Source organism: Pan paniscus, chromosome 4, assembly GCF_029289425.2.
Source record: "Pan paniscus chromosome 4, NHGRI_mPanPan1-v2.0_pri, whole genome shotgun sequence".
In the NCBI taxonomy this organism is placed as follows: Eukaryota; Metazoa; Chordata; class Mammalia; order Primates; family Hominidae; genus Pan; species Pan paniscus.
In genome coordinates this window covers 65850634-65868973 of record NC_073253.2, presented here as the reverse complement: position 1 = coordinate 65868973, position 18340 = coordinate 65850634, and positions in this window count along the sequence as shown.

Below are 18340 nucleotides of genomic sequence, written 5' to 3'. Positions count from 1 at the left end.
CCCTCTGAGTAGCCATCTCAAAATATTTCAGTCAAAGTATATTTTGGAGTGAAATATCTTTGTTTTCCTTTAGTATCAAACATCTGTTTTCTTTACATGCATGCATATTTGAGCTCACCATTTACTTTATGATAAAGATGAGATGCAGGACATTGTACCTCCAAACATGGCACCTTGGAAATTGAGAAAGCAGCAGTAGCAGTGTTGTAGAAAAAAGAAAAACAAAAACAGGTTTTTGTTACATGACCAGGAAAATTTAGGCACAGGGACACATTTGTGAGTAGGGCAGGGTTTACCGGGTGAAAAGAACAAAAAAAGAGGAGCTCTCAGCAAAGTGACAAAGAGTTCTGCTATCAGGTCTCCCACCTCACAGATTGAATCCCACGCCACCACACAGTAACTGAAGAGACCAGGCTCCTCCTTGTTGCAAATGGTGCAAACTTCCCCTGGGTCCACCCTCTTCCCCCAGTGCACAGGTGGGCATTATTCAGAGAGAATCAGTTGGGAAAGGGCAGGTTTCATCCAGGACCAGCAGTCCGTTTTTTCAGCCTTCATGCTGTTTTAGGCTTGAAGTTGTGGTTTCGCTAGAGACCCTTGGCTGTCTCCTGTCTCTATCATTTCCCGCTGTAAAGAAGTATACTTAACTGCCATTAGGATAAGGATAAGGATGAAGACTGATCTTAGCTGCATCCTGGTGACAGGGGGTGCTGTTTTAGGAAAAAGGCAGTCAGAGCTCCCTCAGAGGCCTGTGTAAGGATTGCCAGCAAAAGGGGCCATCATCTGAGCTCCTGTTGCATGACCACTGGAAGTTTGATGGCCTGAAGAGACAAATCGGATTATTAGAAAACATATATTAAAATAAAACAAGGGATGGGTAAGGACAGCTCAAAAATCTCAAGGCCTTTTACCAGTTTTAGCAGAGAGAGGGAGGCCAAAAGCCCAGCCGGCAAAAAACACTTTTACCCTATGGCCAGCATGTCAGGCTTCTGAGCTTCCTTGCTTTGAGTTCAATCCTAAACCAACTAATTTAAGGCTTAGGAAGTTAACTTTTCCCATTTTGGAGGATGCGTCTGAGGGAAGTGACCCATAGTACGAAGATGCAATTGCCTATCAGTGAAGAGAGGACACAGGAAGAGAAAGGAAAAATGAAGGCTTTTTTTTTTCAAAGGCATTCCAGGGATTCAGGATGCTTTTGAAAGGGGTACAGACTGAAGATGAATGACTACTCATCTAGAAAGAGTGGGGAAGACATCCCTGGGTCCTTTCTCTTCCTAGCAAATACCCAAGGTATATCAAGGAAGGAAAGTGAGGCATTCCTCTTTTTTTCCTCCGTCCTTGTATCCCTGATTACAGGTGACTGCAACAGGGTACTGCCCATGAGTGTCAAAGTGGCTTTCACCCATGTTAACAGGGGGGCCTCTGGGGTGGGAGTATCTGCTCTTACCCACGTATGCCGTATCTCCCTGCTGTTAGTAGCCTTTGAGTTCCCTAGACCTCATTTATGCCATGGATACTAGCATGAAATTTGTCCATGAAATGGGAAACTTGGCTTAATCAGCAATAATCAGTCATGCTAACCTGCACTGTGCCTTTTAACCTCCGTTATTTTCTGTCTCTGGATCCCTCAGATCCAATTTTCTTGCCTAGGGCTTTTACCTGAAGCTTGGAATTGAGTTTGGGACAAAAATATGTCTTGTGTGGGCATTGCATGGACTTTTTATCATAGGCTGAATGCTAAGGTGAAGCTGTGGAATTGAGTCCCCCTCCAACAAGGGAAAGAAAAGAATGTCTTGTGACATGCCCAGATAACTGGTAGCTACAGTTATGCTTGCTAAGATTTGGGTGCATGGAGCTTGGCTTTGGGTAACTTCCTTGGTCTTACTTTTGCAAAAAGGAAACCTCTGGGTGATGGGCACCCTATTTATTCCCATCACCTGGCAGGATTTGCAGGATAAATTCTCAAAACTAGAATATTAATCCAGATTTTTACATCACCTGTCCTTTTTGTTCTTTCTGAGCTGCAGGTGGAGACTGTTGGTTGGTTCACAGGAATAAGTAGGGTTAGTCTAAAATGTAGGCAAAAACTTGGAAACAACTAATGAGTCTAGAATTAAATGAAAATGTATGATAAGTTTTGAAACATAATTTTTGTCTCTCTAGTCCTCATTTTTGTTAAAAACCAAGTCATGATAAGACTGAGTTGTTTGCAAAGTAGACTTTAGTCTTATACTTGGCCTGATTATTTGCATAAAGTGCAGCCAGAATAATTATTTCTACATAGGCCTGTTAGATTAGCTTTGTTGGAACTCTGTTCCACAAGGAATCTCAGATAAGACCTTTTAAAGCCAAACCTGGCCATGGGTTTGTATCCTCAAATATCTGTGAGTTGGGTAATCCTTTCCTCTTAAAGTCCCAAGATAAACTTGGAGCTCCTGGGCCTGTCAGAAAGTGACATACTTTACTTACCATAGATCAGGAACTCTGTACACATACTGCATAGACAAGGGTGTGAGGCCAGTTTCCCCAGGGGTTTTTTAAATCAGCTCTGCAAGTCAAGCTTGACTACTTAAAGGGAATCATAGCCTTCTAGTCAAAGCCTTGGTAAAACAACCAATTTATCCAGTTGCATCCTGTTGCAAAAGAAAATGGATTCTTATTGCACTGATGCAAACAGCTATATTGCCATAAGTTAAGAACATTCACAACTAGTTTCCAAATTAAGGAGAAGCCAGGCAGAGAGAGAAAAACAAATTTGCTCCAAATTTTGTTCACAGGAGTATAACTTACTCAATTATTAGAGGCCATAAGTAGTTCAAAATAAGTTTCCTTGATTCTGAAAAGCGAAACAAGGATCAGCAATATTCCAAGCAATAGTCAAAAAGATTGCTTCAGTTTTCTATGAGTTCAGTCCGTTTAGTTAGTTGTTTCGCTTGATATTTGTGAACCTTTCAACTCTTCATGAGTTCTGTACCTTTTTTCCTTTATTCCAATATCACAATCTCCATAGTTATCAGAAACCTGTGTTTGAGAGCACCTGTCAGAGTTCTATAGCTGAGTATAAGCCATCTTTTGAAAATGTCGAAACAAGATAATAATTGTCTGTGAATAACAAAATGTCCAGGGTAGTTAGAGTTAGGAATGCAATTGACAAAGAAGTTTGGTTATCTCTGTGGTTTACAATAACTTAACAATCTTAATTATGATTCATAGCATATACTTTAGACATTAGAATTTTTTGAAGTATCTTACAATTTTGGAACATATACTAATATCATTCACCAGAATGTAACCTAAAGAAGATTGAACACCATTTTGGCAATCCCACGTACCTAAACATGTCAAATAATCTTGTTTACCTCTCTTTTGGGTACTCCAGGAGCCTCTGTAGCACCCAAAAGCCAGGCATCAGGAAAGACAATTTTGAAACTGAAGTTTGATTTTGGAAAGCATGTCAAATGTTAGAGGTTTAAAACACTTGATGTTATGAAATAGAATTCCAGAGTACCATAAATTATTTATTTTGCCAAAACAATGACTCAGAAATTTTAAAAAACAAAACCATTTTATAAACCTTTACAAATTTTTCTAAAAAGAAGATTAGTGCCTTAAGAGCACCTTGTTGTGCTTTTATTTCAATGCTCAATTTACACAAAATACATATAATATCCTTTTGAATTTAGATAACGTGAACACACATGGAATTTTTGCAAGATTAATTAGTATAAACATTCCACTGTTTATTTAAACCTTCAGCTTTATCTTATCTAATTCAAAACAATTCTTTAATCCTGGGCAAAAATTTAGATTTCAATGACACCTGCATTCTACCAATAATCTTTAAGTCTGCTTTTATGTCTCAAAGATTAAAGTCCAATGAACTGAATGGTACCACAGCTTTTATCTTCCCTTTAAAACTATCTGATCCAAGTGCTTATTTTCCTTTAGGCCAATTAATTAGAGCCCTTTTTAATAGACATTACACACAACACATATAAACTACACAGACAAGCAGACAAAAACTCAGCAGTCATAAGATTTTTCATTTGTCAATCCCTAATTAGATTATTGGCCTCTCATGCATGTATTAAGAGTTGCAAAACAAGAAAGCTACTCAGAGAAAGGAAGATTTAAAACAAAGGCTAGAATTTGTTCATGGAGGGGAAGAGAATCAGCAAATGGCAAAAGTACTCATTCCCTAAGCCAGGGTTGAACCTGGGCACCATTGTAAAATGGTGGATGCTAGAACCAAACATTGCCACATGGTTACAGGTCATGCTCACAAGGTTGTAAAACAAGATGGAGGCCTCTAGCAAAATTTGCTACTGACCATACAGAAAATCATGCAAAGTACACCTGACTGGCTACAGCTTAAGACCAGCCTCACAAATGCTTTTTCATAATTAAAAGTTTACAGAGAATATAAACAGTGATCCTGGCCTAGTCAAATGTCTTCTGAAAGGAAAAAGGGTAAAGAAAAGGAAAAAAAAAGTTAAAAAGCAGGATTGGAAAGATGTTTTGTGGAAGAAACTCTTATTCGTATGCAAATGGATTCCTTTCCCCTGTCTCAGACTGAGCAGGAGCCTGGACAGCTAGCTGCACAGGGCCCGGGCCTCAGAGGCCATCTTGGGGCCTAGGCAGTGGCATTGGCTCATTCCCATCCTGTGCAGCTGTTGGACACAGCACACACATGCAGCAGACACTGCACCCCCACCAGGATGGAAAGGGAGTAGGGAGTCACCACTTGCACAACAGTCCTGTGAGCTTGCCTTCAGCAGTTGGTTGGGGTGGGTGTGGACCACCTTCTATATTGTAAAATAAAAAAAGATGGATGCTATTACTGTCCAAAGGAAAGAATAAAAATGCCAGAGGACCAAAAAGCCCAGAAACGAAAGTGAGAGGTTTGGGGTCCACATTTTGCTTACCCTTTCTCAGGTCTCATGTTCTGGGCGCCAAAAATGTTATAGAAAAGAAACGGGTTTTTGTCACATGACCAGGAAAATTTAGACACAGGGACATATTGTAGGGTGAGTAGGGAAGGTTTATTGGGTAAAAAGAAAAGAGGAAATCTCAGAAAAGCGCAAGAAAGTCCTACTAGCAGATTTCCCATCTCACAGATTGAATCCCAGGCCACCACACAGGAACTGAAGAGGCCCGGCTCCTCCCCACTGCAAATGGGGCAAACTTCCCCTGGCTCGACCCACTTCCCCCAGTGCACAGATGGGCATTATTCAGAGAGAATCAGTTGGGAAAGGGTGGGTTTCATCTGGAACTAGCAGTCTGGTTTTTCAACCTTCGGGCTGTTTTAGGCTGAAGGCAGGGTTTCATCGGGGACCCTTGGCTGTCTCCTGTCTCTATCAGCAAAAATGTCAATCTGATCTTTTTCTGCGTTCTATGTGAGAGCTGGCTAGGAAAAAATTCTCCCATCAATTTCCCCTGAAAGTACATCATAAAACCTAGTTGCTTTTCCCTATAACTGGAGGAAAAGAATGAAGAAGACACAGAGATGCCAAGAAAAATCTCAGCAAACTTGCCCTCCTAAATTTTCCCCAGATTATTAACATTATATCATACCCAATTTTGTCTGATAATATGTCTACGTGACTGTCCTCTCTTTTTCCAAACCTAAGCTTTGGATCTTCATTTCTGAAGGCTCCCAAGTCATGTAAAACTTTTATTAAATAAATTTATTTTTTTATCTTGCTAATATATCTTTTGTTATGGGGATGTCAGCCATGAACCTTGCAATGAGTGAGAAAAACATATTACTTTTTCTCCGCTACACTATTTTTGATTTTTTTTATCCCTTATACTTTATGTGAACTTCGACAAGTCATTTACACTTTCAGGACCTTAGGGTTATGTATAAATTGAAGTGGTGGGAGCATACTTCCATTTAGGAGATGTTTTAGCTGTGTCCTTAGTTTCCTGAGTTAGTGTTCGAAAGACATTTGTACTGTGGACAGCATGCACTATTAATACTACATGAGTGACATTGTAAGTTAGGGGGACTTTGTTAGCCTGAGAATTTGCACACTGCTTCCTTGGAAAATTGCTTAAAATTCCAAATGAAATTCTGGAACCTTGCCTTCCCACCTCAACCACATGGATTATATGATCCTGAAAGTCGTCATGGCAAGATAATTTGTAGCTAAAATGCATAAACCAATTATTAGAAAAATGGGTTTTAACAGACCTTTATAAGTACAATTTTCTTTACACAAAAATTAAATAAGCAATAAAACAATGAAAATAAACTGTCATTGGCATTTCAAGTCCTAAAATAACAATAATTGGTGTTGCACCAGTAGTTCCAATTTACCATCTCTTGCTGACTGGAAATGATCCACAATCAGAGCTTTGTATATGGCTGAGCAGGTTGTATATCACACAATACCAGTGGATGCCATTCACAACATAATCCATGAGGCACAAGATTAATGGTCTACAAGGCAGCTTTGTTCAAAATATTTCTTCCTCATCTTTTAATAAAAATAATTGGTCTTCAATTTGTGGTAGGTAACATGCATAAAGTTTTATCTGGAATTTGCTCTAAATATTCAATGCCTTTGAATTTTATGACTCCCAAGGCTGTCCCAGGAGTAAAGTAATTTGAATGCTTAAAATTAAAAAATAGAAGTTTTGTTCTTCTTAAACACTGTTTTATTGAAATATAATTGATACACCCAAACTGTACATATTTAATGTATACATTTTGATGAGTTATGCATACACCTGTATAACCATCACCACTATCAAGGTAATAAACACATTTATCTTCTCCAAAAGATCCTTGTGCCACTTTATTTGTTTGTGGTAACAAACTTAACATGATTTCTACTCTTTTAAAATTTAAGTGCAAAATACCCTATTGTTTACTGTAAGCACTATGTTGTACAACAGGTCTCTAGAATTTATTCATCTTGCAGAACCAAAACTTAATACCTATTGATCAACGACTCCTCATTTTCCCCTCTAAGCACGTGGCAACTACCATTCTACTCTCTGCTTCTGTAAGTTTGACTATTTCAGATTCCTCATGTGAGTGGAATCATGCAGTATTTATTCTTCTGTGAAGGGCTTATTTCACTTAGCACAATATCCTCCAGATTCATTCATTTAGTCATATATGGCAGGAGTGCCTTATTTTTTAAGGTGAAATAATATTCCATTGTATTTATATTTGTCATTCTGTAGGTACTAAGTCTTTATGCATGTATTTCCTCAAGCCACTTTAATTCTTCCATGAGAGCTTTATGCCAAAGCACATGGTTAAGCTGACTTAAGTGTCTTGATTCTGCTTACACAAGTCTTAGCTCATTTTTTCCCTCACAGACAGGCCCAGTAAACAGAGCCCAAGTTTCCAACTTACTTTGCTTCAGATTACTTTCTCTCTCCAAAGCTGCTGAATTGGAAAAAAGCAAACATAATCTGACATCTGTTTCACCTCTCTGTTTTTAACTCCAGATAGGTTGTCAAATTATTCATCATAGAAATGATGTAGAGTTAGCAACTATTTGATTTTCTTTCTTTAATCACAGTGTTAGAAATACTATGCATTATGTAGGAAACAGTTAACTGTACCATAATCGTGAGGCTGACTTGCAGAATGTTAAAGCTGTACTTTGAGGACAGATAGACTTGAAACCTAAGTTTAAATCCCACATATACTGTTCTACTTGCCAGCTATGTATCCTTGACAGCTATGTATTCTTAACTTGTGAAGGACTCAACAATCTGACCTGTAAAATGGGGATGATTATAATAGTTTTCACTGTAGTTAATCATTTTGAGAATTAAATTTAAAAATGCATGAAAAAACCTTAGTACTATATTTTGTTCACATTAAAATTAAAATATTACTTATTATAAATTTGAGATCCTTATAAAACCTAAGATTCTTGCTGAAGCATCCATCATTCTCCCTCATGATCTTTTTAAAACTTAGCTTTTTAATCTTATCTATAAAGGTTTTCCACTATCAATCAATCAACCGGATTGATTTACTAATCAACCTGGGCTTCTTTTTGTTTCCCAGGTACACATTATACTTAAATCTTTGTTTTTGCCCTTCACCTAACTCCATTGCTTAAAACAACTTTAAATATTTTACAAATATAGACTTAATAGGTTATTTTATTGTTTGAAAGAAATTATCTACACTTTTTAAATAAAACTTTTCTGAAATTGACTGAGGTATTAGAGTCTACATACCCAAACATCCAACCCTTCTAAATGTATTAGGTAATTTTTAATAAATTTATACAATTGCATCCTAGCACCTCAACTCAGTCTTAGAACTACCTTCACCCCCTAAAATTCCCTTTGTCTATTTGCAGTTAATCCCTGCTCCCACTCTCAGCTCCATGCAAATACAATTTGGTGCATTATATTTGCTTATTCACATTTACATGCAGCTTGTTTACACTTACTATATCTTCCTGTGGCATTGAGCCTTTTATCATTACGAAATGTTCCTAGTAATATTTCTTGTCTAATCTGTGTTGACTGATTTTAATATAGCCACTGCAGCTTTCTTATGGCTATTGGCTGTGTGGGATAGCTTTTCTCTATTTTTTAGCTTTGTTTATTTTGTCTCTAAGTATGTTTCTTATAGACAACAAACAGCTGCATGTTGTTTTTTATTTTTATTTTTTAACTTTTATTTTAGCTTTAGGGGTACATGTGCAGGTTTGTTACATAGGCAAATTGCATGTTGCAGGGTTTGGTGCATAGATTACTTTGTCACACAGGTACAAATTATTACCTTTGTCACACAGGTAATAAGCATGGTACCTGATAAGTAGTTTTTTGATCCCAACCTTCACCCTCAAGTAGTCCCTGATGTCTATTCTTCCCTTCTTTGTGTCCATGTGTATTCAGTGTTTAGTACCTACTTGTAAGAGAATATGGAGTATTTGGTTTTTTATTCCTTCATTAGTTTGCTTAGGATAGTGTCCTCCAGCTCCATCCATGTTGCTGTAAAGGACATGATGCAATTCTATTTTATGGCTGCCTAGCGTTCTGTGGTGTATATGTACCACATTTTCTTTATCCAGTCTTACTGTTGCTGAGTATTTAGGTTGATTTTATGTCTTTGCTATGGTGAGTAGTGCTGCAATGAACATATGCATGCATGTGTCTTTTTGATAGAACGATTTATTTTTCTCTGGGTATATACCCAGGGATGGGATTACCGGGTCAAATGGTAGTTCTGTTTTAAATTATTTGAGAAATCTCCAAACTGCTTTCCACAGTGGCAGAACTAATGTACATCCCCATGAACAATTTATAAGTGTTCTCTTTTCTCCACAGCCTCATCAGCATCTGTTGCTTTTTTTTCTTTTTAATAATAGCCATTCTGACTGGTGTGAGATAGATGGTATCTCATTGTGTTTTCCATTTGCATTTCTCTGGTTATTAGTGATATTGAGCATTTTTTCATATGTTTGTTGGCTGCTTGTACATCTTCTTTTGAGAAGTGTCTGTTCGTATTCTTTGCCTATTTTTAAATGGGGTTGTTTTTTGCTTGTAGAATTGTTTAAATTCCTTATAGATTCTGGATAATAGATCTTTGTTAAATGCATAGTTTGTGACTATTTTCTCCTATTATGTAGTTTGTCTGTTTACTTTGTTGATAGTTTCTATTGCTGTGCAGAAGCTCTTTAGTTTAATTAGGCCCAATTTGTCAATTTTTGTATTTGTTGAAATTGCTTTTGGAGTCTTTGTCATAAAATCTTTGCCAAGGCCTATGTCCAGAATCTTATCTCCTAGGAGAAATAAGGAGTCTCTTCCTCATTGCTTGTTTTGTCTAAGATCAGATGGTTATAGGTGTGCATCTTTATCTCTGGGATCTATAACCTGTTTAATTGTTCTATGTGTCTGTTTTTGTACCAATACCATGCTGTTTTGGTTACTGTGGCTTTTTAGTATAGTTGGAAGTCCAGTAACATGATGCCTCCAGCATTCCTTTTGCTTGGGATTCATTTGGCTATTTGGGCAATTTTTTTGGTTCTATATAAATTTTAAAATAGTTTTTTTCTAATTTTGTGATAAATGTCATGGGTAGTTTGACAGGAATAGCATTGAATTTATAAATTGCTTTGAGTAGTATGGTCATTGTAACAACATTGATGCTTTCTATCCATGAGCATGGAATGTCTTTCCATTTATTTCTGTCATTTTATTTCTTTCAGCAGTGTTTTATAATTTTCATTGTAGAGAAATTTCACCTCCTTGATTAGCTCAATACCCAAAATTTTATTTTATTTTTCTGGCTATTGTGAATGGGTTTGTATTCCTGAGTTCGCACTCAGCCTGAATATGTTGTTGGTGAATAGAAACATTATTTATTTTTGTGTATTGATTTTGTATCCTGAAACTTTGCTGAAGTTGTATATTAGATCTAGGAGTTTTGGGGAAGACACTATGGGGTTTTCTAAGTATAAAATTATATTGTCGGCTGGGCGTGGGAGTCACGCCTGTAATCCCAGCACTTTGGGAGGCCAAGGCAGGTGAATCACCTGTGGCCAGGAGTTTGAGAGCAGCCTGGCCAACATGGTGAAACCCTGTCTCTACTAAAAATATACAAAATTAGCCAGGTGGGGTGGCAGATGCCTGTAATTCCAGCTACTTGGGACGCTGAGGCAGGAGAATCACTTGAACCCAGGAGGCAGAGGTCGAGCGAGCTGAGATTGTGCTACTGCACTCCAGTCTGGGCAACAGAGTAAGACTCCATCTTAAAAATAAATAAATAAATAAATAAAATCATAATGTCTGCAAACAGAGATAGTTTGACTTCCTTTCTTTTTATCTGGATACCTTTTATTTCCTTCTCTTACCTGATTGCTCAGGCTGGGACTTTCAGTACTATGTTTAATAGAGTGGTGACAGTGAGTATCCTTGTTTTGTTCTGGTTCTCAAGGTGAATGACTTCATCCTTTGCCCATTCATTACGTTGTTGAGTGTATGTTAGTCACAAATGGCTCTTATTATTTTGAGGTATGTTCCTTCAATGCATACTTTGTTGAGGAATTTTACCATGAAGGGATGTTGAAATTTAGCAGAAGACTTTTCTATATCTATTGAGATGATCATGTGGCTTTTGTTTTTAGTTCTGTTTATGTGATGAATCACATTAACTGATTTGCATATGTTGAACCAACCTTGCATCACAGGGATAAAGCCTACTTGATCATGGTGGATTAGGTTTCTGATGTGCTGCTGGATGTGGTTTGCTAGTATTATGTTGAGAATATTTGCATCTACATTCATCAAGGATACTAGCCAGTAGTTTTCTTTTTGTTGTTGTATCTATGCCAGGTTTTGGTATCATAATGATGCGAGCCTCATAGAATGAGTTAGGAAAGTATCTTGCCTATTCATTTTTGGGAAATAGTTTCAGTAGGAATGGTACCAGCTCTTAATTACACATGTGATAAAACTTGGCTTTGAGTCTGTCTAATCTAGGGCTTTTTCTGATTGGTAGGCTTTTTGTTACTGAATCAATTTTGGAACTTGTTATTGATCTGTTCAGGGTTTCAATTTATTCCTGGTTAAATCATAGGAGGTGGTATATTTCCAGAGATTTATCCATTTTTTGTAGGTTTTTTAGTTTGTGTACATAGAGGTGTTCCTAGCAGTCTGTGAGAATCATTTTTATTTCTGTGAGGTCAGTGGTAATGCCCCCTTTGTCAATTCTGATTGTATTTATTTGGATCTTCTCTCTTTTTTTATTAGTCTAGGTAGTAGTCTATCAATCTTACTTATTCTTTCAAAGAATAAACCTCTGTTTTCATTTATCTTTTGTATGGTTTTTCACCTCTCAATTTCATTCAGTTCAGCTCTGATTTGGGTTATATCTTGTCTTCTGCTAGCTTTGTGGTTGATTTGCATTTGTTTTTCTAGTTCTGCGTGATATCAGGTTGTTAACTGAAGATTTTTCTATTTGATGTGGTTGTTTAGTGTTTTAAACATGCCTTTTAACATTGTTTTATCTGTACCCCATAGATTTCAATATATTGTGTCTTTGTACTCATTAGTTTAAAAAAATTTATTAATTTCTGTCTTAATTTTATTGTTTACCCCAAAGTCATTCAGAAGCAGATTGTTTAAGTTTTATGTAATTATATGGTTTTGGGCAATCTACTTAGTATTGATTTCTATTTTTACTGCCCTGTGGTCCAAGAGTGTGTTTGGTATGATTTAAGTTTTTTTTGCCAAAATTGTTTTATGGCCAATTGTGTGGTTGATTTTAGAGTATGTGCCATGTGCAGATGACAAGAATTTATATTCTGTTGGTTTTGGGTGCAGCATTCTATAAATGTCTGTTAGGTCCATTTGATCAAGTCTCCAGTTCAGGTCTCAAATATCTTTGTTAGTTATCCACCTTGAGGATCTAATACTGTCAGTGAAGTAGTGAATTATCCCACTATTATTGTGTGGTTATCTAAGTCTCTTTGTAGGTCTCTAAGAACTTGTTTTATGAATATGGATGCTCCTGTGTTGTGTGCATATTGAGGATAGTTAAGTCTTCATGTGGAATGAATTGAACCCTTTGCCATAATGTAATGCCCTTCTTCTTTTCTTTTTTTAAATTGTTGGTTTAAAGTCTGTTTTATCTGAAATTAGGATCATAACCCAGCTTTTTTCTGTTTTCTGTTTGCTTGGGAGATTTTTTCCATTCCTTTACTTTGAGCCTGTGGGTGTCATTGGATGTGAGATGGGTTTCTTGAAGACAGCACATAGTTGGGTCGTGCTTCTTTATCCCACTTGCCACTCTGTGCCTTTAAATTGAGGGATTTAGACTGTTTACATTCAAGGTTAGTATTGACATGGGAAGATTTGATCCTGTCATCATGCTGTTAGCTGGATATTATGCAGACTTGATTGTGTAGTAACTTTATAGTGTCAATGATTTACATACTCAAGTGTGTTTTTATGGTGATCAGTGACAATCTTTGGTCTCCATATTTAGCACTCCCTTAAGGACCTCTGGTAACGCAGGTATGGTGTTAACAAATTCCCTTGATACTTGCTTATCTTAGGATAATCTCATTTCTCCTTCACTTATAAAGCTTACTTTGGGTAGATATAGAATTCTTGGTTGGAATTTATTTTAAGAATACTGCATATAGGCACCCAATCTCTTCTGGCTTGCAGAGTTTCTGCAAGAAACGTCTGCTGTTAGCCTGATGGGGTCCCATTTGTAGATAACCTGCCCCTACTCTTTAGTTGCCTTTCATATTTTTTCTTTCATGTTGACTTTGCAGAATCTGATGACTATGTATCTTGGGGATGGTCGTCTTATACAATATCTCACAAGGGTTCACTGCATTTCCTGAATTTCAATGTTGGCCTCTCTAGTGAGGTTGGGGAAATTTTCATGGATAGTGTCCTGAAATATGTTTTCCAAGTTGCTTGTTTTCTCTCCCTCTCTTTCAGGGATGTTAATGAGTTATAGATTTGGTGTCCTTGCATAATCTGACATTTCCCAGAGGTTTCATTCATTCTTTTTTGTTCTTTTCTCTTCATTTTTATTTGACTAAGTTAATTAAGAAAAACAGTCTTCAAGCTCAGAGATTTATTTCTCAGCTTGGTCTATTCTGCTGTTAAAACTTGGAAATGGGCTGGGCGAGGTGGCTCATGTCTGTAATCCCAGCACTTTGGGAGGCTGAGGCGGGCGGGTCACCTGAGATCGGGAGTTTGAGACCAGCCTGACCAACGTGGAGAAACCCCATCTCTACTAAAAATAAAAAATTAGCTGGGCATGGTGGCACATGCCTGTAATCCCAGCTAGTCGGGAGGCTGAGGCAGGAGACTCACTTGAACTCAGGAGAATCGCTTGAACCCAGGAGGTGGAGGTTGCGGTGAGCTGAGATCATGCCATTGCACTCCAGCCTGGGAAACAAGAGCAAAACTCCATCTCCAAAAAAACAAAACAAAACTTGGAAACGTATCGTGAAATTCTTGTAGTGAGTTTTTCAGCTCTGTTAGATCAGTTTGATTCTTTCTTTAAATAGCTGTTTCATCTTTCAGCTGTCCTTTGGATGGGATTTTTTGCTTTGATTTTCTTTTATGCCCTGATGGTTTTACTGTGGTATAGTTGAGTTCACTTAACTGGATTCACTTATGAAAATTTTTAAGGAGCCAAGAGTCAGCTCCAAAATCCTGGGCTGTGTGCTCTAACCCTGAGGGCTGGTACCACGCCTCCATCTTTCTTCTCTGGCCTCTCAAGGTTAGGAACCTGCTGCATTGGGGGGGCTGAGATGTTCTCAGTCTGCTTGCAATAACACTCCTATGGGGAGTGCAGGCCAAAGTGCTTTCTCGCCTCAGTAGCAAAAGGATCCATACTCACTCACATATGCCAGCAGCAGCAGCAGCAGCAGCAGCATCACAGCAGAGTGCATACACATCAGCTGGGAAGGGGTGTTGACTGGGCTGGGGCAGCAGTATCTATGTGTGTGCTTGTGCTGGTGGCAGTGCCAAAATGGAGTGCCCACACGTTGGTGGGGGCAGGGTACTGATGGGGGCAGGGTGACAGAGTCCATGCACACATTTGTAACAGCAGTGGCAGTGTGGAGGGGTGAGCACATGCCCTCATACATGGTACAGAATGGTCTGTGTCTTCATGTATGCTCACACTAGTGGCAGTTTCACAGCTAGCTGCATGGGAGAGGAGGCAGGTCCACCCCCAGGTGCATGTCAGAGCAGTTGGGGTAAGTCATGGGCAAGCTTGCACTGGCAAAGTGGTGGGGGAACTGTCCTGGGGGAGGCTGTGGGTGGGTCGGTGCACATCAGCTGAGGCCATCTGCTAGAATTGTCAGATGGCTAGGCACAGTCTGCCAGTAAAGAATCCATGATGATGGCCCCAAGAGGCACCTTGTTGGGCATCTGAGGATGTGCTGCAAGTGGACACAGCCACCTGGGCCCCCAGGAGAGGCTGTCAAACAAGGGAGTGCTCAGACCAAACTGGGCCAGCCCAATACTGCCCTAATCTGTCCAGGTCTAACAGTCAATGAAGATGAAAGTCACCTAGAGGAGCACAGTGAGCCTTGGGTATGAGTGTCTTTTGCCATGCTCCACTGCAGCCATTCCCACACCAAATCCCCTGGACTACACACAGGTTGGAGTTCCTGCCCCTGCCACCTCTCCATGCAGCTCTCCCTGCCAGCTCAGATATTTGTGGGGGGTGAAGGGGTTTTCCTGCATCTAGGACTCCAGCAGTCTCTTGCACGAGCAGGCCACTCCTCACCTGTTCAACTCATCCCTTCCAAAGGAGCTACTGGGAGCAAGGTATGAGTCCTGGTGCTTGGCAGCCTTGTGCAGGGTCTCCAGATTCCTCTTCCTTCAGCCCGGGGTCTGCATCTTCCTTCTGTTTACTCTTAATGCTTACCCTCCAAAGATCTGCTTGGAGTATGCCAGTCTTCCCAATGTCCTAATCTGTTTTTTGTTTTTTTTTTTTTTGAGACGGAGTCTCGCTCTGTCGCCCAGGCTGGAGTGCAGTGGCGCGATCTCGGCTCACTGCAAGCTCCGCCTCCCGGGTTCACGCCATTCTCCTGCCTCAGCCTCCCGAGTAGCTGGGACTACAGGCGCCCGCTACCACGCCCGGCTAATTTTTTGTATTTTTAGTAGAGACGGGGTTTCACCGTGTTAGCCAGGATGGTCTCGATCTCCTGACCTCGTGATCCACCCGCCTCGGCCTCCCAAAGTGCTGGGATTACAGGCGTGAGCCACCACGCCCGGCCTGTCCTAATCTGTTTGTGGGAGACTTTCTTAATGGCTGTGTATAGGCAGCTATCTTGGCTCCTTAATTCCTGCATCTTGCTTTTTATTTAGTACAGCAATACCTGCCTTTTTGTTGACTAGTATAACATATGACATGGTTAGTGTTACATCTATTTTGCTACTTGGTTTCTGTATGTTTCATTCATATCTTGGCTCCTTAATTCCTGCATCGTGCTTTTTATTTAGTATAGAAATACCTGCCTTTTTGTTGTCTAGTGTAACATATTACATGATTAGTGTTACATCAGTTTTGCTACTTGGTTTCTGTATGTTTCATTTGTGTTAATTATTCTGTTTTTCTCTTACTGCCTTTTTTGTGTTAAACAAGTATTTTTTAGTATATTGCTTTAATTTTTTGATTTTCGTCTATATTTTAAAATTATTTTATCATTGGCTGTTCTAGGTGTTTCAATATATATTTTAACTTATGAGAATTAACTTCTTAGTAATGTCAATTTAATTTGTTAAACTATAGTAACTGTGCTTCAATGTAGCTTCATTTACTCCTCCTTATTTGTGCTATTATTATCAATATATTACATATATTGTTGTTTAAAACTCAGCAATGTAGTGCTATAACTATTACATTAAATAAAATAATCTTGTTTTTAAAAGAAAATAAGTGTGTGTGGCACATTCCTTTATATTTACAAACATATTTATAATTTCCAGGGCTATTTATCCTTCCCTCTGCATTTGAGTGTTGCTGTCTGTACTATCTTTCAGAATTTCATTAATTTGCATTTATTTTTGAAAATAGCTTTTCGCTGGATATATAATTTTTGGTTTCCAGTTCTCTTCTACCAATTCCTTTCAATATTTCATTCCACTATCCCTTACATGTATTGTTTTTGATGTAAAATCAGCTATTAATTGTGCTATTGATAACTTCTACTTTATGAGCTCTTTCTCCTCTTTCCATTTTCAGTATTTCATCTTCCTGTTTGGCTTTTAAGTATTTGATTATGTATCTAGGTGTATATCTTTGTGTTAATTCTAACTGATGCTACTTGAACTTCTTAAATATGTAGGTTAATATTTTTCAATGAATTTGGAAAGATTTTGTCTTCCATTTGTAGCTTCTTTTTCTCCTCCTTGATATATAAGACTCACATTAAACATATGTTGGTACATTTGGTAATACTTTGCAGTTTCTGAGGCTCTGTTTATTTTTCTTCAGTTATTTTTGTTCTCTCTAGTCTATAGATTGGATAATTCCGGTGATCTATTTTAAGGTTCATTTATTCTTTCTTCCACTATCTCAAACATGTTCTTGATCCCATATAGTGAATTATTTTTATTATTATATCTTTCACTTCTAGAAATTTCATATTTATAACTTTTTTTTTGTACTTAGATACCATATCTGTTGAATCATTGTCATCACATTTTTCTTAAATTCTTCAAATATAGTTTTTAAAATTATTTAAATGTTTTTATAATAAATGTATTGAATTTTTTGCCTGCTAAATTCAGCATCTGGGCCTACTAAGAGTTAATGTCTATTGACTGTTTTATTTCTATAATTCATGCTTTTCTGCTCCTGTACATGGTTTTTAATATTTTGGTTGAATACTGGACATTTTAGACAATGTTTTATAGTAATTATGACTTCTGATTTTGTTTCTGAGTACTTTTGGTTTCATGAACTTTTCTGGATTTTTTAAAGTGCGGCATCTGTTTGCCCTGTAGTGTGTGGTTGTGAATGTGTCTTCTCAGTTTTTATTATTATTATTATTATTATTATTATTATTATTATTATTTGAGATGGAGTCTCCCTCTGTCGCCAAGGCTGGAGTGCAGTGGCACAATCTTGGCTCACTGCAAGCTCCACCTTCCAGGTTCATGCCATTCTCCTGCCTCAGCCTCCCAAGTAGCTGAGACTACAGGCACCCACCACCACGCCCGGCTAATTTTTTGTATTTTTAGTAGAGATGGCGTTTCACTGTGTTAGCCAGGATGGTTTCGATCTCCTGACCTCGTGATCTGCCTGCCTCGGCCTCCCAAGATGCAGGGATTACAGGCTTGAGCCACCGCGCTTGGCCTTTATTATTATTTTTAACTTACCTTCCAAGGGGTCTCCCTTGGGTCTGCAAAATCCAATGTTTTTGTTCAAGACTCTGCTCAAACACCCCAACTCCATAAGACTTCTATCCCCTGCTGATAGATCAGTGAGTTTGAAGAGCACATTTAATGTTCAGCAAATTCTGAAGTTTGATTTGTCTTTTACTTCTGCAAGACTACTGTGAATCTTCCTACATATGTGTACACCTTTCTGCTCAGCCAAGGCTTACTTCGTCTTTCTATGGCTTTCTCATTTACATGATCACTTGTTACATTTCTGGCTTGTACGCTACTGACCACTAACTAGACTGCAACTTCTGGCTAGCAAAGCATTGGACTTCCTCGTTTGTTATATGAAGCTTACCCAATCACCCTGTCATCCTAAAAGGAAGAAATTGAGGCAAAATTAATATAAGTGGAGATTTTAGGAGCTAAGCTTGAGGACTGCTACCCAGGAGCATAGATTCAAATTACTCTTAATATACATTCTTAT